This window comes from Doryrhamphus excisus, linkage group LG10, assembly GCF_037039965.1.
Source record: "Doryrhamphus excisus strain RoL-2023G ecotype Guam linkage group LG10, RoL_Dexc_Guam_v1.1, whole genome shotgun sequence".
Taxonomy (NCBI): Eukaryota; Metazoa; Chordata; class Actinopteri; order Syngnathiformes; family Syngnathidae; genus Doryrhamphus; species Doryrhamphus excisus.
Window position 1 is genome coordinate 18,686,966 of NC_136366.1, and position 27,431 is coordinate 18,714,396.

The following is a 27,431-nucleotide window of genomic DNA, read 5'->3' on the forward strand; positions in this document are numbered from 1 at the left end:
GCTCTAACTCCACAGCAGTACTTCTCAGCCACCTGAAACTGTGGCACATAGAACAGGATGCGAAGCTGCGTCAGGCACACTTGGAATGAGCCTCCTGGCACCTTCCGCTGGCTCAATATGACACGCCGTATCATGCTTTACTCACAACGTGTTTGAGAGCGAATAAAGTGCATTTTCGAACAATGTTTGTGTGTGACAAGCAATAAAGCACATCACACTAAATGTGTTCCGTAAGTGCCAAAACGCGCTTCGGAGGCCTTCTCTGAGCGAGTGGAGTGCTTTTTTGGACGCGGCACACATGTGCCATATATGGAGAAAATTTTGACCACAAAGCCTATAGTAGCTTGAAATACATTATCACAGCGAGAGAAACACATTTTCTCATTTTCAGCTCTAACTCCACAGCAGTGCTTCTCAGCCACCTGAAACTGTGGCACATAGAACAGGATGCGAAGCTGCGTCAGGCACACTTGGAATGAGCCTCCTGGCACCTTCCGCTGGCTCAATATGACACGCCGTATCATGCTTTACTCACAACGTGTTTGAGAGCGAATAAAGTGCATTTTCGAACAATGGTTGTGTGTGACAAGCAATAAAGCACATCACACTAAATGTGTTCCATAAGTGCCAAAACGCGCTTCGGAGGCCTTCTCTGAGCGAGTGGAGTGCTTTTTTGGACGCGGCACACATGTGCCATATATGGAGAAAATTTTGACCACAAAGCCTATAGGTAGCTTGAAATACATTATCACAGCGAGAGAAACACATTTTCTCATTTTCAGCTCTAACTCCACAGCAGTGCTTCTCAGCCACCTGAAACTGTGGCACATAGAACAGGATGCGAAGCTGCGTCAGGCACACTTGGAATGAGCCTCCTGGCACCTTCCGCTGGCTCAATATGACACGCCGTATCATGCTTTACTCACAACGTGTTTGAGAGCGAATAAAGTGCATTTTCGAACAATGGTTGTGTGTGACAAGCAATAAAGCACATCACACTAAATGTGTTCCGTAAGTGCCAAAACGCGCTTCGGAGGCCTTCTCTGAGCGAGTGGAGTGCTTTTTTGGACGCGGCACACATGTGTCATATATGGAGAAAATTTTGACCACAAAGCCTATAGGTAGCTTGAAATACATTATCACAGCGAGAGAAACACATTTTCACATTTTTAGCTCTAACTCCACAGCAGTACTTCTCAGCCACCTGAAACTGTGGCACATAGAACAGGATGCGAAGCTGCGTCAGGCACACTTGGAATGAGCCTCCTGGCACCTTCCGCTGGCTCAATATGACACGCCGTATCATGCTTTACTCACAACGTGTTTGAGAGCGAATAAAGTGCATTTTCGAACAATGTTTGTGTGTGACAAGCAATAAAGCACATCACACTAAATGTGTTCCGTAAGTGCCAAAACGCGCTTCGGAGGCCTTCTCTGAGCGAGTGGAGTGCTTTTTTGGACGCGGCACACATGTGCCATATATGGAGAAAATTTTGACCACAAAGCCTATAGTAGCTTGAAATACATTATCACAGCGAGAGAAACACATTTTCTCATTTTCAGCTCTAACTCCACAGCAGTGCTTCTCAGCCACCTGAAACTGTGGCACATAGAACAGGATGCGAAGCTGCGTCAGGCACACTTGGAATGAGCCTCCTGGCACCTTCCGCTGGCTCAATATGACACGCCGTATCATGCTTTACTCACAACGTGTTTGAGAGCGAATAAAGTGCATTTTCGAACAATGGTTGTGTGTGACAAGCAATAAAGCACATCACACTAAATGTGTTCCATAAGTGCCAAAACGCGCTTCGGAGGCCTTCTCTGAGCGAGTGGAGTGCTTTTTTGGACGCGGCACACATGTGCCATATATGGAGAAAATTTTGACCACAAAGCCTATAGGTAGCTTGAAATACATTATCACAGCGAGAGAAACACATTTTCTCATTTTCAGCTCTAACTCCACAGCAGTGCTTCTCAGCCACCTGAAACTGTGGCACATAGAACAGGATGCGAAGCTGCGTCAGGCACACTTGGAATGAGCCTCCTGGCACCTTCCGCTGGCTCAATATGACACGCCGTATCATGCTTTACTCACAACGTGTTTGAGAGCGAATAAAGTGCATTTTCGAACAATGGTTGTGTGTGACAAGCAATAAAGCACATCACACTAAATGTGTTCCATAAGTGCCAAAACGCGCTTCGGAGGCCTTCTCTGAGTGAGTGGAGTGCTTTTTTGGACGTGGCACACATTGTGGCATATATGGAGAAAATTTTGACCACAAAGCCTATAGGTAGCTTGAAAAACATTATCACAGCGAGAGAAACACATTTTCTCATTTTTAGCTTTAACTCCACAGCAGTGCTTCTCAGCCACCTGAAACTGTGGCACATAGAACAGGATGCGAAGCTGCGTCAGGCACACTTGGAATGAGCCTCCTGACACCTTCCGCTGGCTCAATATGACACGCCGTATCATGCTTTACTCACAACGTGTTTGAGAGCGAATAAAGTGCATTTTCGAACAATGGTTGTGTGTGACAAGCAATAAAGCACATCACACTAAATGTGTTCCATAAGTGCCAAAACGCGCTTCGGAGGCCTTCTCTGAGCGAGTGGAGTGCTTTTTTGGACGTGGCACACAATGTGGCATATATGGAGAAAATTTTGACCACAAAGCCTATAGGTAGCTTGAAAAACATTATCACAGCGAGAGAAACACATTTTCTCATTTCTCGCTCTAACTCCACAGCAGTGCTTCTCAGCCACCTGAAACTGTGGCACATAGAACAGGATGCGAAGCTGCGTCAGGCACACTTGGAATGAGCCTCCTGGCACCTTCCGCTGGCTCAATATGACACGCCGTATCATGCTTTACTCACAACGTGTTTGAGAGCGAATAAAGTGCATTTTCGAACAATGGTTGTGTGTGACAAGCAATAAAGCACATCACACTAAATGTGTTCCATAAGTGCCAAAACGCGCTTCGGAGGCCTTCTCTGAGCGAGTGGAGTGCTTTTTTGGACGCGGCACACATGTGCCATATATGGAGAAAATTTTGACCACAAAGCCTATAGGTAGCTTGAAATACATTATCACAGCGAGAGAAACACATTTTCTCATTTTCAGCTCTAACTCCACAGCAGTGCTTCTCAGCCACCTGAAACTGTGGCACATAGAACAGGATGCGAAGCTGCGTCAGGCACACTTGGAATGAGCCTCCTGGCACCTTCCGCTGGCTCAATATGACACGCCGTATCATGCTTTACTCACAACGTGTTTGAGAGCGAATAAAGTGCATTTTCGAACAATGTTTGTGTGTGACAAGCAATAAAGCACATCACACTAAATGTGTTCCGTAAGTGCCAAAACGCGCTTCGGAGGCCTTCTCTGAGCGAGTGGAGTGCTTTTTTGGACGCGGCACACATGTGTCATATATGGAGAAAATTTTGACCACAAAGCCTATAGGTAGCTTGAAATACATTATCACAGCGAGAGAAACACATTTTCTCATTTTCAGCTCTAACTCCACAGCAGTGCTTCTCAGCCACCTGAAACTGTGGCACATAGAACAGGATGCGAAGCTGCGTCAGGCACACTTGGAATGAGCCTCCTGGCACCTTCCGCTGGCTCAATATGACACGCCGTATCATGCTTTACTCACAACGTGTTTGAGAGCGAATAAAGTGCATTTTCGAACAATGGTTGTGTGTGACAAGCAATAAAGCACATCACACTAAATGTGTTCCATAAGTGCCAAAACGCGCTTCGGAGGCCTTCTCTGAGCGAGTGGAGTGCTTTTTTGGACGTGGCACACATTGTGGCATATATGGAGAAAATTTTGACCACAAAGCCTATAGGTAGCTTGAAAAACATTATCACAGCGAGAGAAACACATTTTCTCATTTTTAGCTTTAACTCCACAGCAGTGCTTCTCAGCCACCTGAAACTGTGGCACATAGAACAGGATGCGAAGCTGCGTCAGGCACACTTGGAATGAGCCTCCTGACACCTTCCGCTGGCTCAATATGACACGCCGTATCATGCTTTACTCACAACGTGTTTGAGAGCGAATAAAGTGCATTTTCGAACAATGGTTGTGTGTGACAAGCAATAAAGCACATCACACTAAATGTGTTCCATAAGTGCCAAAACGCGCTTCGGAGGCCTTCTCTGAGCGAGTGGAGTGCTTTTTTGGACGTGGCACACAATGTGGCATATATGGAGAAAATTTTGACCACAAAGCCTATAGGTAGCTTTAAAAACATTATCACAGCGAGAGAAACACATTTTCTCATTTCTCGCTCTAACTCCACAGCAGTGCTTCTCAGCCACCTGAAACTGTGGCACATAGAACAGGATGCGAAGCTGCGTCAGGCACACTTGGAATGAGCCTCCTGGCACCTTCCGCTGGCTCAATATGACACGCCGTATCATGCTTTACTCACAACGTGTTTGAGAGCGAATAAAGTGCATTTTCGAACAATGTTTGTGTGTGACAAGCAATAAAGCACATCACACTAAATGTGTTCCGTAAGTGCCAAAACGCGCTTCGGAGGCCTTCTCTGAGCGAGTGGAGTGCTTTTTTGGACGCGGCACACATGTGTCATATATGGAGAAAATTTTGACCACAAAGCCTATAGGTAGCTTGAAATACATTATCACAGCGAGAGAAACACATTTTCACATTTTTAGCTCTAACTCCACAGCAGTACTTCTCAGCCACCTGAAACTGTGGCACATAGAACAGGATGCGAAGCTGCGTCAGGCACACTTGGAATGAGCCTCCTGGCACCTTCCGCTGGCTCAATATGACACGCCGTATCATGCTTTACTCACAACGTGTTTGAGAGCGAATAAAGTGCATTTTCGAACAATGTTTGTGTGTGACAAGCAATAAAGCACATCACACTAAATGTGTTCCGTAAGTGCCAAAACGCGCTTCGGAGGCCTTCTCTGAGCGAGTGGAGTGCTTTTTTGGACGCGGCACACATGTGCCATATATGGAGAAAATTTTGACCACAAAGCCTATAGTAGCTTGAAATACATTATCACAGCGAGAGAAACACATTTTCTCATTTTCAGCTCTAACTCCACAGCAGTGCTTCTCAGCCACCTGACACTGTGGCACATAGAACAGGATGCGAAGCTGCGTCAGACACACTTGGAATGAGCCTCCTGGCACCTTCCGCTGGCTCAATATGACACGCCGTATCATGCTTTACTCACAACGTGTTTGAGAGCGAATAAAGTGCATTTTCGAACAATGGTTGTGTGTGACAAGCAATAAAGCACATCACACTAAATGTGTTCCGTAAGTGCCAAAACGCGCTTCGGAGGCCTTCTCTGAGCGAGTGGAGTGCTTTTTTGGACGCGGCACACATGTGCCATATATGGAGAAAATTTTGACCACAAAGCCTATATGTACCTTGAAATACATTATCACAGCGAGAGAAACACATTTTCTCATTTTTAGCTCTAACTCCACAGCAGTGCTTCTCAGCCACCTGAAACTGTGGCACATAGAACAGGATGCGAAGCTGCGTCAGGCACACTTGGAATGAGCCTCCTGGCACCTTCCGCTGGCTCAATATGACACGCCGTATCATGCTTTACTCACAACGTGTTTGAGAGCGAATAAAGTGCATTTTCGAACAATGGTTGTGTGTGACAAGCAATAAAGCACATCACACTAAATGTGTTCCATAAGTGCCAAAACGCGCTTCGGAGGCCTTCTCTGAGCGAGTGGAGTGCTTTTTTGGACGTGGCACACATTGTGGCATATATGGAGAAAATTTTGACCACAAAGCCTATAGGTAGCTTGAAAAACATTATCACAGCGAGAGAAACACATTTTCTCATTTTTAGCTCTAACTCCACAGCAGTGCTTCTCAGCCACCTGAAACTGTGGCACATAGAACAGGATGCGAAGCTGCGTCAGGCACACTTGGAATGAGCCTCCTGGCACCTTCCGCTGGCTCAATATGACACGCCGTATCATGCTTTACTCACAACGTGTTTGAGAGCGAATAAAGTGCATTTTCGAACAATGGTTGTGTGTGACAAGCAATAAAGCACATCACACTAAATGTGTTCCATAAGTGCCAAAACGCGCTTCGGAGGCCTTCTCTGAGCGAGTGGAGTGCTTTTTTGGACGCGGCACACATGTGCCATATATGGAGAAAATTTTGACCACAAAGCCTATAGGTAGCTTGAAAAACATTATCACAGCGAGAGAAACACATTTTCTCATTTTTAGCTTTAACTCCACAGCAGTGCTTCTCAGCCACCTGAAACTGTGGCACATAGAACAGGATGCGAAGCTGCGTCAGGCACACTTGGAATGAGCCTCCTGGCACCTTCCGCTGGCTCAATATGACACGCCGTATCATGCTTTACTCACAACGTGTTTGAGAGCGAATAAAGTGCATTTTCGAACAATGGTTGTGTGTGACAAGCAATAAAGCACATCACACTAAATGTGTTCCATAAGTGCCAAAACGCGCTTCGGAGGCCTTCTCTGAGCGAGTGGAGTGCTTTTTTGGACGCGGCACACAATGTGGCATATATGGAGAAAATTTTGACCACAAAGCCTATAGGTAGCTTGAAAAACATTATCACAGCGAGAGAAACACATTTTCTCATTTCTCGCTCTAACTCCACAGCAGTGCTTCTCAGCCACCTGAAACTGTGGCACATAGAACAGGATGCGAAGCTGCGTCAGGCACACTTGGAATGAGCCTCCTGGCACCTTCCGCTGGCTCAATATGACACGCCGTATCATGCTTTACTCACAACGTGTTTGAGAGCGAATAAAGTGCATTTTCGAACAATGGTTGTGTGTGACAAGCAATAAAGCACATCACACTAAATGTGTTCCATAAGTGCCAAAACGCGCTTCGGAGGCCTTCTCTGAGCGAGTGGAGTGCTTTTTTGGACGCGGCATACATGTGCCATATATGGAGAAAATTTTGACCACAAAGCCTATATGTACCTTGAAATACATTATCACAGCGAGAGAAACACATTTTCTCATTTTTAGCTCTAACTCCACAGCAGTGCTTCTCAGCCACCTGAAACTGTGGCACATAGAACAGGATGCGAAGCTGCGTCAGGCACACTTGGAATGAGCCTCCTGGCACCTTCCGCTGGCTCAATATGACACGCCGTATCATGCTTTACTCACAACGTGTTTGAGAGCGAATAAAGTGCATTTTCGAACAATGGTTGTGTGTGACAAGCAATAAAGCACATCACACTAAATGTGTTCCATAAGTGCCAAAACGCGCTTCGGAGGCCTTCTCTGAGCGAGTGGAGTGCTTTTTTGGACGCGGCACACATGTGCCATATATGGAGAAAATTTTGACCACAAAGCCTATAGGTAGCTTGAAATACATTATCACAGCGAGAGAAACACATTTTCTCATTTTCAGCTCTAACTCCACAGCAGTGCTTCTCAGCCACCTGAAACTGTGGCACATAGAACAGGATGCGAAGCTGCGTCAGGCACACTTGGAATGAGCCTCCTGGCACCTTCCGCTGGCTCAATATGACACGCCGTATCATGCTTTACTCACAACGTGTTTGAGAGCGAATAAAGTGCATTTTCGAACAATGGTTGTGTGTGACAAGCAATAAAGCACATCACACTAAATGTGTTCCGTAAGTGCCAAAACGCGCTTCGGAGGCCTTCTCTGAGCGAGTGGAGTGCTTTTTTGGACGCGGCACACATGTGTCATATATGGAGAAAATTTTGACCACAAAGCCTATAGGTAGCTTGAAATACATTATCACAGCGAGAGAAACACATTTTCACATTTTTAGCTCTAACTCCACAGCAGTACTTCTCAGCCACCTGAAACTGTGGCACATAGAACAGGATGCGAAGCTGCGTCAGGCACACTTGGAATGAGCCTCCTGGCACCTTCCGCTGGCTCAATATGACACGCCGTATCATGCTTTACTCACAACGTGTTTGAGAGCGAATAAAGTGCATTTTCGAACAATGTTTGTGTGTGACAAGCAATAAAGCACATCACACTAAATGTGTTCCGTAAGTGCCAAAACGCGCTTCGGAGGCCTTCTCTGAGCGAGTGGAGTGCTTTTTTGGACGCGGCACACATGTGCCATATATGGAGAAAATTTTGACCACAAAGCCTATAGTAGCTTGAAATACATTATCACAGCGAGAGAAACACATTTTCTCATTTTCAGCTCTAACTCCACAGCAGTGCTTCTCAGCCACCTGAAACTGTGGCACATAGAACAGGATGCGAAGCTGCGTCAGACACACTTGGAATGAGCCTCCTGGCACCTTCCGCTGGCTCAATATGACACGCCGTATCATGCTTTACTCACAACGTGTTTGAGAGCGAATAAAGTGCATTTTCGAACAATGGTTGTGTGTGACAAGCAATAAAGCACATCACACTAAATGTGTTCCGTAAGTGCCAAAACGCGCTTCGGAGGCCTTCTCTGAGCGAGTGGAGTGCTTTTTTGGACGCGGCACACATGTGCCATATATGGAGAAAATTTTGACCACAAAGCCTATATGTACCTTGAAATACATTATCACAGCGAGAGAAACACATTTTCTCATTTTTAGCTCTAACTCCACAGCAGTGCTTCTCAGCCACCTGAAACTGTGGCACATAGAACAGGATGCGAAGCTGCGTCAGGCACACTTGGAATGAGCCTCCTGGCACCTTCCGCTGGCTCAATATGACACGCCGTATCATGCTTTACTCACAACGTGTTTGAGAGCGAATAAAGTGCATTTTCGAACAATGGTTGTGTGTGACAAGCAATAAAGCACATCACACTAAATGTGTTCCGTAAGTGCCAAAACGCGCTTCGGAGGCCTTCTCTGAGCGAGTGGAGTGCTTTTTTGGACGCGGCACACATGTGCCATATATGGAGAAAATTTTGACCACAAAGCCTATAGTAGCTTGAAATACATTATCACAGCGAGAGAAACACATTTTCTCATTTTCAGCTCTAACTCCACAGCAGTGCTTCTCAGCCACCTGAAACTGTGGCACATAGAACAGGATGCGAAGCTGCGTCAGACACACTTGGAATGAGCCTCCTGGCACCTTCCGCTGGCTCAATATGACACGCCGTATCATGCTTTACTCACAACGTGTTTGAGAGCGAATAAAGTGCATTTTCGAACAATGGTTGTGTGTGACAAGCAATAAAGCACATCACACTAAATGTGTTCCGTAAGTGCCAAAACGCGCTTCGGAGGCCTTCTCTGAGCGAGTGGAGTGCTTTTTTGGACGCGGCACACATGTGCCATATATGGAGAAAATTTTGACCACAAAGCCTATATGTACCTTGAAATACATTATCACAGCGAGAGAAACACATTTTCTCATTTTTAGCTCTAACTCCACAGCAGTGCTTCTCAGCCACCTGAAACTGTGGCACATAGAACAGGATGCGAAGCTGCGTCAGGCACACTTGGAATGAGCCTCCTGGCACCTTCCGCTGGCTCAATATGACACGCCGTATCATGCTTTACTCACAACGTGTTTGAGAGCGAATAAAGTGCATTTTCGAACAATGGTTGTGTGTGACAAGCAATAAAGCACATCACACTAAATGTGTTCCGTAAGTGCCAAAACGCGCTTCGGAGGCCTTCTCTGAGCGAGTGGAGTGCTTTTTTGGACGCGGCACACATGTGTCATATATGGAGAAAATTTTGACCACAAAGCCTATAGGTAGCTTGAAATACATTATCACAGCGAGAGAAACACATTTTCACATTTTTAGCTCTAACTCCACAGCAGTACTTCTCAGCCACCTGAAACTGTGGCACATAGAACAGGATGCGAAGCTGCGTCAGGCACACTTGGAATGAGCCTCCTGGCACCTTCCGCTGGCTCAATATGACACGCCGTATCATGCTTTACTCACAACGTGTTTGAGAGCGAATAAAGTGCATTTTCGAACAATGTTTGTGTGTGACAAGCAATAAAGCACATCACACTAAATGTGTTCCGTAAGTGCCAAAACGCGCTTCGGAGGCCTTCTCTGAGCGAGTGGAGTGCTTTTTTGGACGCGGCACACATGTGCCATATATGGAGAAAATTTTGACCACAAAGCCTATAGTAGCTTGAAATACATTATCACAGCGAGAGAAACACATTTTCTCATTTTCAGCTCTAACTCCACAGCAGTGCTTCTCAGCCACCTGAAACTGTGGCACATAGAACAGGATGCGAAGCTGCGTCAGACACACTTGGAATGAGCCTCCTGGCACCTTCCGCTGGCTCAATATGACACGCCGTATCATGCTTTACTCACAACGTGTTTGAGAGCGAATAAAGTGCATTTTCGAACAATGGTTGTGTGTGACAAGCAATAAAGCACATCACACTAAATGTGTTCCATAAGTGCCAAAACGCGCTTCGGAGGCCTTCTCTGAGCGAGTGGAGTGCTTTTTTGGACGCGGCACACATGTGCCATATATGGAGAAAATTTTGACCACAAAGCCTATAGGTAGCTTGAAATACATTATCACAGCGAGAGAAACACATTTTCTCATTTTCAGCTCTAACTCCACAGCAGTGCTTCTCAGCCACCTGAAACTGTGGCACATAGAACAGGATGCGAAGCTGCGTCAGGCACACTTGGAATGAGCCTCCTGGCACCTTCCGCTGGCTCAATATGACACGCCGTATCATGCTTTACTCACAACGTGTTTGAGAGCGAATAAAGTGCATTTTCGAACAATGGTTGTGTGTGACAAGCAATAAAGCACATCACACTAAATGTGTTCCATAAGTGCCAAAACGCGCTTCGGAGGCCTTCTCTGAGTGAGTGGAGTGCTTTTTTGGACGTGGCACACATTGTGGCATATATGGAGAAAATTTTGACCACAAAGCCTATAGGTAGCTTGAAAAACATTATCACAGCGAGAGAAACACATTTTCTCATTTTTAGCTTTAACTCCACAGCAGTGCTTCTCAGCCACCTGAAACTGTGGCACATAGAACAGGATGCGAAGCTGCGTCAGGCACACTTGGAATGAGCCTCCTGACACCTTCCGCTGGCTCAATATGACACGCCGTATCATGCTTTACTCACAACGTGTTTGAGAGCGAATAAAGTGCATTTTCGAACAATGGTTGTGTGTGACAAGCAATAAAGCACATCACACTAAATGTGTTCCATAAGTGCCAAAACGCGCTTCGGAGGCCTTCTCTGAGCGAGTGGAGTGCTTTTTTGGACGTGGCACACAATGTGGCATATATGGAGAAAATTTTGACCACAAAGCCTATAGGTAGCTTGAAAAACATTATCACAGCGAGAGAAACACATTTTCTCATTTCTCGCTCTAACTCCACAGCAGTGCTTCTCAGCCACCTGAAACTGTGGCACATAGAACAGGATGCGAAGCTGCGTCAGGCACACTTGGAATGAGCCTCCTGGCACCTTCCGCTGGCTCAATATGACACGCCGTATCATGCTTTACTCACAACGTGTTTGAGAGCGAATAAAGTGCATTTTCGAACAATGGTTGTGTGTGACAAGCAATAAAGCACATCACACTAAATGTGTTCCATAAGTGCCAAAACGCGCTTCGGAGGCCTTCTCTGAGCGAGTGGAGTGCTTTTTTGGACGCGGCACACATGTGCCATATATGGAGAAAATTTTGACCACAAAGCCTATAGGTAGCTTGAAATACATTATCACAGCGAGAGAAACACATTTTCTCATTTTCAGCTCTAACTCCACAGCAGTGCTTCTCAGCCACCTGAAACTGTGGCACATAGAACAGGATGCGAAGCTGCGTCAGGCACACTTGGAATGAGCCTCCTGGCACCTTCCGCTGGCTCAATATGACACGCCGTATCATGCTTTACTCACAACGTGTTTGAGAGCGAATAAAGTGCATTTTCGAACAATGGTTGTGTGTGACAAGCAATAAAGCACATCACACTAAATGTGTTCCGTAAGTGCCAAAACGCGCTTCGGAGGCCTTCTCTGAGCGAGTGGAGTGCTTTTTTGGACGCGGCACACATGTGCCATATATGGAGAAAATTTTGACCACAAAGCCTATAGTAGCTTGAAATACATTATCACAGCGAGAGAAACACATTTTCTCATTTTCAGCTCTAACTCCACAGCAGTGCTTCTCAGCCACCTGAAACTGTGGCACATAGAACAGGATGCGAAGCTGCGTCAGGCACACTTGGAATGAGCCTCCTGGCACCTTCCGCTGGCTCAATATGACACGCCGTATCATGCTTTACTCACAACGTGTTTGAGAGCGAATAAAGTGCATTTTCGAACAATGGTTGTGTGTGACAAGCAATAAAGCACATCACACTAAATGTGTTCCATAAGTGCCAAAACGCGCTTCGGAGGCCTTCTCTGAGCGAGTGGAGTGCTTTTTTGGACGCGGCACACATGTGCCATATATGGAGAAAATTTTGACCACAAAGCCTATAGGTAGCTTGAAATACATTATCACAGCGAGAGAAACACATTTTCTCATTTTCAGCTCTAACTCCACAGCAGTGCTTCTCAGCCACCTGAAACTGTGGCACATAGAACAGGATGCGAAGCTGCGTCAGGCACACTTGGAATGAGCCTCCTGGCACCTTCCGCTGGCTCAATATGACACGCCGTATCATGCTTTACTCACAACGTGTTTGAGAGCGAATAAAGTGCATTTTCGAACAATGGTTGTGTGTGACAAGCAATAAAGCACATCACACTAAATGTGTTCCGTAAGTGCCAAAACGCGCTTCGGAGGCCTTCTCTGAGCGAGTGGAGTGCTTTTTTGGACGCGGCACACATGTGTCATATATGGAGAAAATTTTGACCACAAAGCCTATAGGTAGCTTGAAATACATTATCACAGCGAGAGAAACACATTTTCACATTTTTAGCTCTAACTCCACAGCAGTACTTCTCAGCCACCTGAAACTGTGGCACATAGAACAGGATGCGAAGCTGCGTCAGGCACACTTGGAATGAGCCTCCTGGCACCTTCCGCTGGCTCAATATGACACGCCGTATCATGCTTTACTCACAACGTGTTTGAGAGCGAATAAAGTGCATTTTCGAACAATGTTTGTGTGTGACAAGCAATAAAGCACATCACACTAAATGTGTTCCGTAAGTGCCAAAACGCGCTTCGGAGGCCTTCTCTGAGCGAGTGGAGTGCTTTTTTGGACGCGGCACACATGTGCCATATATGGAGAAAATTTTGACCACAAAGCCTATAGTAGCTTGAAATACATTATCACAGCGAGAGAAACACATTTTCTCATTTTCAGCTCTAACTCCACAGCAGTGCTTCTCAGCCACCTGAAACTGTGGCACATAGAACAGGATGCGAAGCTGCGTCAGGCACACTTGGAATGAGCCTCCTGGCACCTTCCGCTGGCTCAATATGACACGCCGTATCATGCTTTACTCACAACGTGTTTGAGAGCGAATAAAGTGCATTTTCGAACAATGGTTGTGTGTGACAAGCAATAAAGCACATCACACTAAATGTGTTCCATAAGTGCCAAAACGCGCTTCGGAGGCCTTCTCTGAGCGAGTGGAGTGCTTTTTTGGACGCGGCACACATGTGCCATATATGGAGAAAATTTTGACCACAAAGCCTATAGGTAGCTTGAAATACATTATCACAGCGAGAGAAACACATTTTCTCATTTTCAGCTCTAACTCCACAGCAGTGCTTCTCAGCCACCTGAAACTGTGGCACATAGAACAGGATGCGAAGCTGCGTCAGGCACACTTGGAATGAGCCTCCTGGCACCTTCCGCTGGCTCAATATGACACGCCGTATCATGCTTTACTCACAACGTGTTTGAGAGCGAATAAAGTGCATTTTCGAACAATGGTTGTGTGTGACAAGCAATAAAGCACATCACACTAAATGTGTTCCATAAGTGCCAAAACGCGCTTCGGAGGCCTTCTCTGAGTGAGTGGAGTGCTTTTTTGGACGTGGCACACATTGTGGCATATATGGAGAAAATTTTGACCACAAAGCCTATAGGTAGCTTGAAAAACATTATCACAGCGAGAGAAACACATTTTCTCATTTTTAGCTTTAACTCCACAGCAGTGCTTCTCAGCCACCTGAAACTGTGGCACATAGAACAGGATGCGAAGCTGCGTCAGGCACACTTGGAATGAGCCTCCTGACACCTTCCGCTGGCTCAATATGACACGCCGTATCATGCTTTACTCACAACGTGTTTGAGAGCGAATAAAGTGCATTTTCGAACAATGGTTGTGTGTGACAAGCAATAAAGCACATCACACTAAATGTGTTCCATAAGTGCCAAAACGCGCTTCGGAGGCCTTCTCTGAGCGAGTGGAGTGCTTTTTTGGACGTGGCACACAATGTGGCATATATGGAGAAAATTTTGACCACAAAGCCTATAGGTAGCTTGAAAAACATTATCACAGCGAGAGAAACACATTTTCTCATTTCTCGCTCTAACTCCACAGCAGTGCTTCTCAGCCACCTGAAACTGTGGCACATAGAACAGGATGCGAAGCTGCGTCAGGCACACTTGGAATGAGCCTCCTGGCACCTTCCGCTGGCTCAATATGACACGCCGTATCATGCTTTACTCACAACGTGTTTGAGAGCGAATAAAGTGCATTTTCGAACAATGGTTGTGTGTGACAAGCAATAAAGCACATCACACTAAATGTGTTCCATAAGTGCCAAAACGCGCTTCGGAGGCCTTCTCTGAGCGAGTGGAGTGCTTTTTTGGACGCGGCACACATGTGCCATATATGGAGAAAATTTTGACCACAAAGCCTATAGGTAGCTTGAAATACATTATCACAGCGAGAGAAACACATTTTCTCATTTTCAGCTCTAACTCCACAGCAGTGCTTCTCAGCCACCTGAAACTGTGGCACATAGAACAGGATGCGAAGCTGCGTCAGGCACACTTGGAATGAGCCTCCTGGCACCTTCCGCTGGCTCAATATGACACGCCGTATCATGCTTTACTCACAACGTGTTTGAGAGCGAATAAAGTGCATTTTCGAACAATGTTTGTGTGTGACAAGCAATAAAGCACATCACACTAAATGTGTTCCGTAAGTGCCAAAACGCGCTTCGGAGGCCTTCTCTGAGCGAGTGGAGTGCTTTTTTGGACGCGGCACACATGTGTCATATATGGAGAAAATTTTGACCACAAAGCCTATAGGTAGCTTGAAATACATTATCACAGCGAGAGAAACACATTTTCTCATTTTCAGCTCTAACTCCACAGCAGTGCTTCTCAGCCACCTGAAACTGTGGCACATAGAACAGGATGCGAAGCTGCGTCAGGCACACTTGGAATGAGCCTCCTGGCACCTTCCGCTGGCTCAATATGACACGCCGTATCATGCTTTACTCACAACGTGTTTGAGAGCGAATAAAGTGCATTTTCGAACAATGGTTGTGTGTGACAAGCAATAAAGCACATCACACTAAATGTGTTCCATAAGTGCCAAAACGCGCTTCGGAGGCCTTCTCTGAGCGAGTGGAGTGCTTTTTTGGACGTGGCACACATTGTGGCATATATGGAGAAAATTTTGACCACAAAGCCTATAGGTAGCTTGAAAAACATTATCACAGCGAGAGAAACACATTTTCTCATTTTTAGCTTTAACTCCACAGCAGTGCTTCTCAGCCACCTGAAACTGTGGCACATAGAACAGGATGCGAAGCTGCGTCAGGCACACTTGGAATGAGCCTCCTGACACCTTCCGCTGGCTCAATATGACACGCCGTATCATGCTTTACTCACAACGTGTTTGAGAGCGAATAAAGTGCATTTTCGAACAATGGTTGTGTGTGACAAGCAATAAAGCACATCACACTAAATGTGTTCCATAAGTGCCAAAACGCGCTTCGGAGGCCTTCTCTGAGCGAGTGGAGTGCTTTTTTGGACGTGGCACACAATGTGGCATATATGGAGAAAATTTTGACCACAAAGCCTATAGGTAGCTTTAAAAACATTATCACAGCGAGAGAAACACATTTTCTCATTTCTCGCTCTAACTCCACAGCAGTGCTTCTCAGCCACCTGAAACTGTGGCACATAGAACAGGATGCGAAGCTGCGTCAGGCACACTTGGAATGAGCCTCCTGGCACCTTCCGCTGGCTCAATATGACACGCCGTATCATGCTTTACTCACAACGTGTTTGAGAGCGAATAAAGTGCATTTTCGAACAATGTTTGTGTGTGACAAGCAATAAAGCACATCACACTAAATGTGTTCCGTAAGTGCCAAAACGCGCTTCGGAGGCCTTCTCTGAGCGAGTGGAGTGCTTTTTTGGACGCGGCACACATGTGTCATATATGGAGAAAATTTTGACCACAAAGCCTATAGGTAGCTTGAAATACATTATCACAGCGAGAGAAACACATTTTCACATTTTTAGCTCTAACTCCACAGCAGTACTTCTCAGCCACCTGAAACTGTGGCACATAGAACAGGATGCGAAGCTGCGTCAGGCACACTTGGAATGAGCCTCCTGGCACCTTCCGCTGGCTCAATATGACACGCCGTATCATGCTTTACTCACAACGTGTTTGAGAGCGAATAAAGTGCATTTTCGAACAATGTTTGTGTGTGACAAGCAATAAAGCACATCACACTAAATGTGTTCCGTAAGTGCCAAAACGCGCTTCGGAGGCCTTCTCTGAGCGAGTGGAGTGCTTTTTTGGACGCGGCACACATGTGCCATATATGGAGAAAATTTTGACCACAAAGCCTATAGTAGCTTGAAATACATTATCACAGCGAGAGAAACACATTTTCTCATTTTCAGCTCTAACTCCACAGCAGTGCTTCTCAGCCACCTGACACTGTGGCACATAGAACAGGATGCGAAGCTGCGTCAGACACACTTGGAATGAGCCTCCTGGCACCTTCCGCTGGCTCAATATGACACGCCGTATCATGCTTTACTCACAACGTGTTTGAGAGCGAATAAAGTGCATTTTCGAACAATGGTTGTGTGTGACAAGCAATAAAGCACATCACACTAAATGTGTTCCGTAAGTGCCAAAACGCGCTTCGGAGGCCTTCTCTGAGCGAGTGGAGTGCTTTTTTGGACGCGGCACACATGTGCCATATATGGAGAAAATTTTGACCACAAAGCCTATATGTACCTTGAAATACATTATCACAGCGAGAGAAACACATTTTCTCATTTTTAGCTCTAACTCCACAGCAGTGCTTCTCAGCCACCTGAAACTGTGGCACATAGAACAGGATGCGAAGCTGCGTCAGGCACACTTGGAATGAGCCTCCTGGCACCTTCCGCTGGCTCAATATGACACGCCGTATCATGCTTTACTCACAACGTGTTTGAGAGCGAATAAAGTGCATTTTCGAACAATGGTTGTGTGTGACAAGCAATAAAGCACATCACACTAAATGTGTTCCATAAGTGCCAAAACGCGCTTCGGAGGCCTTCTCTGAGCGAGTGGAGTGCTTTTTTGGACGTGGCACACATTGTGGCATATATGGAGAAAATTTTGACCACAAAGCCTATAGGTAGCTTGAAAAACATTATCACAGCGAGAGAAACACATTTTCTCATTTTTAGCTCTAACTCCACAGCAGTGCTTCTCAGCCACCTGAAACTGTGGCACATAGAACAGGATGCGAAGCTGCGTCAGGCACACTTGGAATGAGCCTCCTGGCACCTTCCGCTGGCTCAATATGACACGCCGTATCATGCTTTACTCACAACGTGTTTGAGAGCGAATAAAGTGCATTTTCGAACAATGGTTGTGTGTGACAAGCAATAAAGCACATCACACTAAATGTGTTCCATAAGTGCCAAAACGCGCTTCGGAGGCCTTCTCTGAGCGAGTGGAGTGCTTTTTTGGACGCGGCACACATGTGCCATATATGGAGAAAATTTTGACCACAAAGCCTATAGGTAGCTTGAAAAACATTATCACAGCGAGAGAAACACATTTTCTCATTTTTAGCTTTAACTCCACAGCAGTGCTTCTCAGCCACCTGAAACTGTGGCACATAGAACAGGATGCGAAGCTGCGTCAGGCACACTTGGAATGAGCCTCCTGGCACCTTCCGCTGGCTCAATATGACACGCCGTATCATGCTTTACTCACAACGTGTTTGAGAGCGAATAAAGTGCATTTTCGAACAATGGTTGTGTGTGACAAGCAATAAAGCACATCACACTAAATGTGTTCCATAAGTGCCAAAACGCGCTTCGGAGGCCTTCTCTGAGCGAGTGGAGTGCTTTTTTGGACGCGGCACACAATGTGGCATATATGGAGAAAATTTTGACCACAAAGCCTATAGGTAGCTTGAAAAACATTATCACAGCGAGAGAAACACATTTTCTCATTTCTCGCTCTAACTCCACAGCAGTGCTTCTCAGCCACCTGAAACTGTGGCACATAGAACAGGATGCGAAGCTGCGTCAGGCACACTTGGAATGAGCCTCCTGGCACCTTCCGCTGGCTCAATATGACACGCCGTATCATGCTTTACTCACAACGTGTTTGAGAGCGAATAAAGTGCATTTTCGAACAATGGTTGTGTGTGACAAGCAATAAAGCACATCACACTAAATGTGTTCCATAAGTGCCAAAACGCGCTTCGGAGGCCTTCTCTGAGCGAGTGGAGTGCTTTTTTGGACGCGGCATACATGTGCCATATATGGAGAAAATTTTGACCACAAAGCCTATATGTACCTTGAAATACATTATCACAGCGAGAGAAACACATTTTCTCATTTTTAGCTCTAACTCCACAGCAGTGCTTCTCAGCCACCTGAAACTGTGGCACATAGAACAGGATGCGAAGCTGCGTCAGGCACACTTGGAATGAGCCTCCTGGCACCTTCCGCTGGCTCAATATGACACGCCGTATCATGCTTTACTCACAACGTGTTTGAGAGCGAATAAAGTGCATTTTCGAACAATGGTTGTGTGTGACAAGCAATAAAGCACATCACACTAAATGTGTTCCATAAGTGCCAAAACGCGCTTCGGAGGCCTTCTCTGAGCGAGTGGAGTGCTTTTTTGGACGCGGCACACATGTGCCATATATGGAGAAAATTTTGACCACAAAGCCTATAGGTAGCTTGAAATACATTATCACAGCGAGAGAAACACATTTTCTCATTTTCAGCTCTAACTCCACAGCAGTGCTTCTCAGCCACCTGAAACTGTGGCACATAGAACAGGATGCGAAGCTGCGTCAGGCACACTTGGAATGAGCCTCCTGGCACCTTCCGCTGGCTCAATATGACACGCCGTATCATGCTTTACTCACAACGTGTTTGAGAGCGAATAAAGTGCATTTTCGAACAATGGTTGTGTGTGACAAGCAATAAAGCACATCACACTAAATGTGTTCCGTAAGTGCCAAAACGCGCTTCGGAGGCCTTCTCTGAGCGAGTGGAGTGCTTTTTTGGACGCGGCACACATGTGTCATATATGGAGAAAATTTTGACCACAAAGCCTATAGGTAGCTTGAAATACATTATCACAGCGAGAGAAACACATTTTCACATTTTTAGCTCTAACTCCACAGCAGTACTTCTCAGCCACCTGAAACTGTGGCACATAGAACAGGATGCGAAGCTGCGTCAGGCACACTTGGAATGAGCCTCCTGGCACCTTCCGCTGGCTCAATATGACACGCCGTATCATGCTTTACTCACAACGTGTTTGAGAGCGAATAAAGTGCATTTTCGAACAATGTTTGTGTGTGACAAGCAATAAAGCACATCACACTAAATGTGTTCCGTAAGTGCCAAAACGCGCTTCGGAGGCCTTCTCTGAGCGAGTGGAGTGCTTTTTTGGACGCGGCACACATGTGCCATATATGGAGAAAATTTTGACCACAAAGCCTATAGTAGCTTGAAATACATTATCACAGCGAGAGAAACACATTTTCTCATTTTCAGCTCTAACTCCACAGCAGTGCTTCTCAGCCACCTGAAACTGTGGCACATAGAACAGGATGCGAAGCTGCGTCAGACACACTTGGAATGAGCCTCCTGGCACCTTCCGCTGGCTCAATATGACACGCCGTATCATGCTTTACTCACAACGTGTTTGAGAGCGAATAAAGTGCATTTTCGAACAATGGTTGTGTGTGACAAGCAATAAAGCACATCACACTAAATGTGTTCCGTAAGTGCCAAAACGCGCTTCGGAGGCCTTCTCTGAGCGAGTGGAGTGCTTTTTTGGACGCGGCACACATGTGCCATATATGGAGAAAATTTTGACCACAAAGCCTATATGTACCTTGAAATACATTATCACAGCGAGAGAAACACATTTTCTCATTTTTAGCTCTAACTCCACAGCAGTGCTTCTCAGCCACCTGAAACTGTGGCACATAGAACAGGATGCGAAGCTGCGTCAGGCACACTTGGAATGAGCCTCCTGGCACCTTCCGCTGGCTCAATATGACACGCCGTATCATGCTTTACTCACAACGTGTTTGAGAGCGAATAAAGTGCATTTTCGAACAATGGTTGTGTGTGACAAGCAATAAAGCACATCACACTAAATGTGTTCCGTAAGTGCCAAAACGCGCTTCGGAGGCCTTCTCTGAGCGAGTGGAGTGCTTTTTTGGACGCGGCACACATGTGCCATATATGGAGAAAATTTTGACCACAAAGCCTATAGTAGCTTGAAATACATTATCACAGCGAGAGAAACACATTTTCTCATTTTCAGCTCTAACTCCACAGCAGTGCTTCTCAGCCACCTGAAACTGTGGCACATAGAACAGGATGCGAAGCTGCGTCAGACACACTTGGAATGAGCCTCCTGGCACCTTCCGCTGGCTCAATATGACACGCCGTATCATGCTTTACTCACAACGTGTTTGAGAGCGAATAAAGTGCATTTTCGAACAATGGTTGTGTGTGACAAGCAATAAAGCACATCACACTAAATGTGTTCCGTAAGTGCCAAAACGCGCTTCGGAGGCCTTCTCTGAGCGAGTGGAGTGCTTTTTTGGACGCGGCACACATGTGCCATATATGGAGAAAATTTTGACCACAAAGCCTATATGTACCTTGAAATACATTATCACAGCGAGAGAAACACATTTTCTCATTTTTAGCTCTAACTCCACAGCAGTGCTTCTCAGCCACCTGAAACTGTGGCACATAGAACAGGATGCGAAGCTGCGTCAGGCACACTTGGAATGAGCCTCCTGGCACCTTCCGCTGGCTCAATATGACACGCCGTATCATGCTTTACTCACAACGTGTTTGAGAGCGAATAAAGTGCATTTTCGAACAATGGTTGTGTGTGACAAGCAATAAAGCACATCACACTAAATGTGTTCCGTAAGTGCCAAAACGCGCTTCGGAGGCCTTCTCTGAGCGAGTGGAGTGCTTTTTTGGACGCGGCACACATGTGTCATATATGGAGAAAATTTTGACCACAAAGCCTATAGGTAGCTTGAAATACATTATCACAGCGAGAGAAACACATTTTCACATTTTTAGCTCTAACTCCACAGCAGTACTTCTCAGCCACCTGAAACTGTGGCACATAGAACAGGATGCGAAGCTGCGTCAGGCACACTTGGAATGAGCCTCCTGGCACCTTCCGCTGGCTCAATATGACACGCCGTATCATGCTTTACTCACAACGTGTTTGAGAGCGAATAAAGTGCATTTTCGAACAATGTTTGTGTGTGACAAGCAATAAAGCACATCACACTAAATGTGTTCCGTAAGTGCCAAAACGCGCTTCGGAGGCCTTCTCTGAGCGAGTGGAGTGCTTTTTTGGACGCGGCACACATGTGCCATATATGGAGAAAATTTTGACCACAAAGCCTATAGTAGCTTGAAATACATTATCACAGCGAGAGAAACACATTTTCTCATTTTCAGCTCTAACTCCACAGCAGTGCTTCTCAGCCACCTGAAACTGTGGCACATAGAACAGGATGCGAAGCTGCGTCAGACACACTTGGAATGAGCCTCCTGGCACCTTCCGCTGGCTCAATATGACACGCCGTATCATGCTTTACTCACAACGTGTTTGAGAGCGAATAAAGTGCATTTTCGAACAATGGTTGTGTGTGACAAGCAATAAAGCACATCACACTAAATGTGTTCCATAAGTGCCAAAACGCGCTTCGGAGGCCTTCTCTGAGCGAGTGGAGTGCTTTTTTGGACGCGGCACACATGTGCCATATATGGAGAAAATTTTGACCACAAAGCCTATAGGTAGCTTGAAATACATTATCACAGCGAGAGAAACACATTTTCTCATTTTCAGCTCTAACTCCACAGCAGTGCTTCTCAGCCACCTGAAACTGTGGCACATAGAACAGGATGCGAAGCTGCGTCAGGCACACTTGGAATGAGCCTCCTGGCACCTTCCGCTGGCTCAATATGACACGCCGTATCATGCTTTACTCACAACGTGTTTGAGAGCGAATAAAGTGCATTTTCGAACAATGGTTGTGTGTGACAAGCAATAAAGCACATCACACTAAATGTGTTCCATAAGTGCCAAAACGCGCTTCGGAGGCCTTCTCTGAGCGAGTGGAGTGCTTTTTTGGACGTGGCACACATTGTGGCATATATGGAGAAAATTTTGACCACAAAGCCTATAGGTAGCTTGAAAAACATTATCACAGCGAGAGAAACACATTTTCTCATTTTTAGCTTTAACTCCACAGCAGTGCTTCTCAGCCACCTGAAACTGTGGCACATAGAACAGGATGCGAAGCTGCGTCAGGCACACTTGGAATGAGCCTCCTGACACCTTCCGCTGGCTCAATATGACACGCCGTATCATGCTTTACTCACAACGTGTTTGAGAGCGAATAAAGTGCATTTTCGAACAATGGTTGTGTGTGACAAGCAATAAAGCACATCACACTAAATGTGTTCCATAAGTGCCAAAACGCGCTTCGGAGGCCTTCTCTGAGCGAGTGGAGTGCTTTTTTGGACGTGGCACACAATGTGGCATATATGGAGAAAATTTTGACCACAAAGCCTATAGGTAGCTTGAAAAACATTATCACAGCGAGAGAAACACATTTTCTCATTTCTCGCTCTAACTCCACAGCAGTGCTTCTCAGCCACCTGAAACTGTGGCACATAGAACAGGATGCGAAGCTGCGTCAGGCACACTTGGAATGAGCCTCCTGGCACCTTCCGCTGGCTCAATATGACACGCCGTATCATGCTTTACTCACAACGTGTTTGAGAGCGAATAAAGTGCATTTTCGAACAATGGTTGTGTGTGACAAGCAATAAAGCACATCACACTAAATGTGTTCCATAAGTGCCAAAACGCGCTTCGGAGGCCTTCTCTGAGCGAGTGGAGTGCTTTTTTGGACGCGGCACACATGTGCCATATATGGAGAAAATTTTGACCACAAAGCCTATAGGTAGCTTGAAATACATTATCACAGCGAGAGAAACACATTTTCTCATTTTCAGCTCTAACTCCACAGCAGTGCTTCTCAGCCACCTGAAACTGTGGCACATAGAACAGGATGCGAAGCTGCGTCAGGCACACTTGGAATGAGCCTCCTGGCACCTTCCGCTGGCTCAATATGACACGCCGTATCATGCTTTACTCACAACGTGTTTGAGAGCGAATAAAGTGCATTTTCGAACAATGGTTGTGTGTGACAAGCAATAAAGCACATCACACTAAATGTGTTCCGTAAGTGCCAAAACGCGCTTCGGAGGCCTTCTCTGAGCGAGTGGAGTGCTTTTTTGGACGTGGCACACATTGTGGCATATATGGAGAAAATTTTGACCACAAAGCCTATAGGTAGCTTGAAAAACATTATCACAGCGAGAGAAACACATTTTCTCATTTTTAGCTTTAACTCCACAGCAGTGCTTCTCAGCCACCTGAAACTGTGGCACATAGAACAGGATGCGAAGCTGCGTCAGGCACACTTGGAATGAGCCTCCTGACACCTTCCGCTGGCTCAATATGACACGCCGTATCATGCTTTACTCACAACGTGTTTGAGAGCGAATAAAGTGCATTTTCGAACAATGGTTGTGTGTGACAAGCAATAAAGCACATCACACTAAATGTGTTCCATAAGTGCCAAAACGCGCTTCGGAGGCCTTCTCTGAGCGAGTGGAGTGCTTTTTTGGACGTGGCACACAATGTGGCATATATGGAGAAAATTTTGACCACAAAGCCTATAGGTAGCTTGAAAAACATTATCACAGCGAGAGAAACACATTTTCTCATTTCTCGCTCTAACTCCACAGCAGTGCTTCTCAGCCACCTGAAACCGTGGCACATAGAACAGGATGCGAAGCTGCGTCAGGCACACTTGGAATGAGCCTCCTGGCACCTTCCGCTGGCTCAATATGACACGCCGTATCATGCTTTACTCACAACGTGTTTGAGAGCGAATAAAGTGCATTTTCGAACAATGTTTGTGTGTGACAAGCAATAAAGCACATCACACTAAATGTGTTCCGTAAGTGCCAAAACGCGCTTCGGAGGCCTTCTCTGAGCGAGTGGAGTGCTTTTTTGGACGCGGCACACATGTGTCATATATGGAGAAAATTTTGACCACAAAGCCTATAGGTAGCTTGAAATACATTATCACAGCGAGAGAAACACATTTTCACATTTTTAGCTCTAACTCCACAGCAGTACTTCTCAGCCACCTGAAACTGTGGCACATAGAACAGGATGCGAAGCTGCGTCAGGCACACTTGGAATGAGCCTCCTGGCACCTTCCGCTGGCTCAATATGACACGCCGTATCATGCTTTACTCACAACGTGTTTGAGAGCGAATAAAGTGCATTTTCGAACAATGTTTGTGTGTGACAAGCAATAAAGCACATCACACTAAATGTGTTCCGTAAGTGCCAAAACGCGCTTCGGAGGCCTTCTCTGAGCGAGTGGAGTGCTTTTTTGGACGCGGCACACATGTGCCATATATGGAGAAAATTTTGACCACAAAGCCTATAGTAGCTTGAAATACATTATCACAGCGAGAGAAACACATTTTCTCATTTTCAGCTCTAACTCCACAGCAGTGCTTCTCAGCCACCTGAAACTGTGGCACATAGAACAGGATGCGAAGCTGCGTCAGACACACTTGGAATGAGCCTCCTGGCACCTTTCGCTGGCTCAATATGACACGCCGTATCATGCTTTACTCACAACGTGTTTGAGAGCGAATAAAGTGCATTTTCGAACAATGGTTGTGTGTGACAAGCAATAAAGCACATCACACTAAATGTGTTCCGTAAGTGCCAAAACGCGCTTCGGAGGCCTTCTCTGAGCGAGTGGAGTGCTTTTTTGGACGCGGCACACATGTGCCATATATGGAGAAAATTTTGACCACAAAGCCTATATGTACCTTGAAATACATTATCACAGCGAGAGAAACACATTTTCTCATTTTTAGCTCTAACTCCACAGCAGTGCTTCTCAGCCACCTGAAACTGTGGCACATAGAACAGGATGCGAAGCTGCGTCAGGCACACTTGGAATGAGCCTCCTGGCACCTTCCGCTGGCTCAATATGACACGCCGTATCATGCTTTACTCACAACGTGTTTGAGAGCGAATAAAGTGCATTTTCGAACAATGGTTGTGTGTGACAAGCAATAAAGCACATCACACTAAATGTGTTCCATAAGTGCCAAAACGCGCTTCGGAGGCCTTCTCTGAGCGAGTGGAGTGCTTTTTTGGACGTGGCACACATTGTGGCATATATGGAGAAAATTTTGACCACAAAGCCTATAGGTAGCTTGAAAAACATTATCACAGCGAGAGAAACACATTTTCTCATTTTTAGCTCTAACTCCACAGCAGTGCTTCTCAGCCACCTGAAACTGTGGCACATAGAACAGGATGCGAAGCTGCGTCAGGCACACTTGGAATGAGCCTCCTGGCACCTTCCGCTGGCTCAATATGACACGCCGTATCATGCTTTACTCACAACGTGTTTGAGAGCGAATAAAGTGCATTTTCGAACAATGGTTGTGTGTGACAAGCAATAAAGCACATCACACTAAATGTGTTCCATAAGTGCCAAAACGCGCTTCGGAGGCCTTCTCTGAGCGAGTGGAGTGCTTTTTTGGACGCGGCACACATGTGCCATATATGGAGAAAATTTTGACCACAAAGCCTATAGTAGCTTGAAATACATTATCACAGCGAGAGAAACACATTTTCTCATTTCTCGCTCTAACTCCACAGCAGTGCTTCTCAGCCACCTGAAACTGTGGCACATAGAACAGGATGCGAAGCTGCGTCAGGCACACTTGGAATGAGCCTCCTGGCACCTTCCGCTGGCTCAATATGACACGCCGTATCATGCTTTACTCACAACGTGTTTGAGAGCGAATAAAGTGCATTTTCGAACAATGGTTGTGTGTGACAAGCAATAAAGCACATCACACTAAATGTGTTCCATAAGTGCCAAAACGCGCTTCGGAGGCCTTCTCTGAGCGAGTGGAGTGCTTTTTTGGACGCGGCACACATGTGCCATATATGGAGAAAATTTTGACCACAAAGCCTATAGGTAGCTTGAAAAACATTATCACAGCGAGAGAAACACATTTTCTCATTTTTAGCTTTAACTCCACAGCAGTGCTTCTCAGCCACCTGAAACTGTGGCACATAGAACAGGATGCGAAGCTGCGTCAGGCACACTTGGAATGAGCCTCCTGGCACCTTCCGCTGGCTCAATATGACACGCCGTATCATGCTTTACTCACAACGTGTTTGAGAGCGAATAAAGTGCATTTTCGAACAATGGTTGTGTGTGACAAGCAATAAAGCACATCACACTAAATGTGTTCCATAAGTGCCAAAACGCGCTTCGGAGGCCTTCTCTGAGCGAGTGGAGTGCTTTTTTGGACGCGGCACACAATGTGGCATATATGGAGAAAATTTTGACCACAAAGCCTATAGGTAGCTTGAAAAACATTATCACAGCGAGAGAAACACATTTTCTCATTTCTCGCTCTAACTCCACAGCAGTGCTTCTCAGCCACCTGAAACTGTGGCACATAGAACAGGATGCGAAGCTGCGTCAGGCACACTTGGAATGAGCCTCCTGGCACCTTCCGCTGGCTCAATATGACACGCCGTATCATGCTTTACTCACAACGTGTTTGAGAGCGAATAAAGTGCATTTTCGAACAATGGTTGTGTGTGACAAGCAATAAAGCACATCACACTAAATGTGTTCCATAAGTGCCAAAACGCGCTTCGGAGGCCTTCTCTGAGCGAGTGGAGTGCTTTTTTGGACGCGGCATACATGTGCCATATATGGAGAAAATTTTGACCACAAAGCCTATATGTACCTTGAAATACATTATCACAGCGAGAGAAACACATTTTCTCATTTTTAGCTCTAACTCCACAGCAGTGCTTCTCAGCCACCTGAAACTGTGGCACATAGAACA